The following is a 1,722-nucleotide window of genomic DNA, read 5'->3' as shown; positions in this document are numbered from 1 at the left end:
CAGGAAGGGGGCCACGTTGGGAGGTGGCGCGCACCCCAGTTGTCGCCGCCACTTTCCCGGGGGTCCCACTTTGGAGAACGACGTCGTTCCTCCGCCTTTCAAGCCTGGTAGAGCCTGACAATCGAGCTTTCAAATTTGGCGGGATCCGAGTACGCAGAGCGAGTGGCGCACGCGCAAAATGGCCTCCCGGTGCCCCGCGGCCTGGGCTAGCGCGCCTGGCAAGGCCGAACCCGGCGGCGCCGACGCGAGTGGAGGGCGCAGCTGTCTCTCTCTCTACTCCTCAGAGAGCCGCTAGTTAAAACTTAAGGGACGGCAGGAGGGCCGCTTACTCCTTAACGTGTCCTTCTGGTAAAGGCGCCCTGACCCGGAAGGCAGCCCTGCGGGAAGAAGCGAGGTCGAGGTCGTTTCCTCCAGGCGGGCGCCCTGTGCCTTTTCCATCGAGATCTAGAGCCTAAGAAACCTTTTGTGTGGAAAGCCGTGGCGCTGCCCACCCTAACACCCTTGCCCCGGCTTCGTCTTCCACGCCGAGCAGTGCGCTCCTGTCTTCTGCTTTGTTGGAATAGCTTACATTCCTGAAGGCATTTAGACCTAAGACTCCTGGACAGACTTCTCTATCTGCAATAACCTCTTAATCCATCTCAATAACCTCTTAATCCATCTCTGTAACATTTTCACTCCTTCCATCCCAATTTACAGCGCGTTTCCCGAGTACACTGGTCTGCAGCCTTCTAAGTCTCTTCTCTTACTTTGGGTTGTAGCTAATTTAGGAGGACAGAGAATTGGAGATCTCCGAATCGGCGCCGACCTCGAATCTCTTTCACCTTGGAGTTTGGATTTTATGATGACCCCAACGACAACAACAACAAAAAGCGCTCACTATCTATATGGAGGGCCAAATGAAAGATCGGGATGAGTTTTCCACTTGAACTTCTTCAGAAAATTCACAGGATCCTAGAGTAGCCATTCCAGTGATAAATGACTTTTGATGTCGTCGACTTGATGAAGATAGTGAAGTTCTTCATGTGAGACCTCTAGAAATTGCACACTAAGAAAAAGAAACCTGTGCAAATAAAGGAAATCCGTTTCAAGAACCAAAAGAAGAAAAAAAAAAAAAAACGTTAAAAAAAATTAACTGCGGAAACAGGAAACACTCGACCGTGTAAACATTTTCGGAGACTTTCATAATCAAAACTGGGCGATCTTGAGATTTGCAGGGAGATCGGCTGGCTCAAGGTCCTCGCGGGGGTGCTTCCCAAGTTTGATTTACTGGGAGGGTGGAATATGTGATAGTTTCTATCCTGATGAAGAACCCGTCCATCTGTAGTCCCAGTTAAGTTCAAGGGTGTTTTTTTGTTTTATATTTGGAGGAATCAGAATCTTTTTTGGAGCGACCTGTTGTAGTGTTGATTTTATATATATATGAAGAAACATTCTCAAGTGAAATGACTTATTTAACCCAAGAGCTTTATGTTGGGGTGGGGTTCTGTACTCTTTGCACCATACTGATGACTTAAAGACGCATATGGTTCTTCAAAAGGGTTTAATTACTTAACTATTAGAAGATGCACAGATCTCAAATGATAAAAGTCTAGTCATTTTAAATGTGATTTATTAAGGCCTTTTTGTTTTGATAAAATATGAAGAGGATTATTTCAAAAATACGGTGGAGTCTCCATTTTATGTAAATACTAAACCAAATCAGAATTTCCGACTGACATTTCT

Source organism: Galeopterus variegatus, unplaced genomic scaffold (assembly GCF_000696425.1).
Source record: "Galeopterus variegatus unplaced genomic scaffold, G_variegatus-3.0.2 Scaffold681, whole genome shotgun sequence".
Lineage (NCBI taxonomy): Eukaryota > Metazoa > Chordata > Mammalia > Dermoptera > Cynocephalidae > Galeopterus > Galeopterus variegatus.
The sequence above is the reverse complement of the archived record's forward strand: the minus strand, read 5'-3'. Positions refer to the sequence as shown.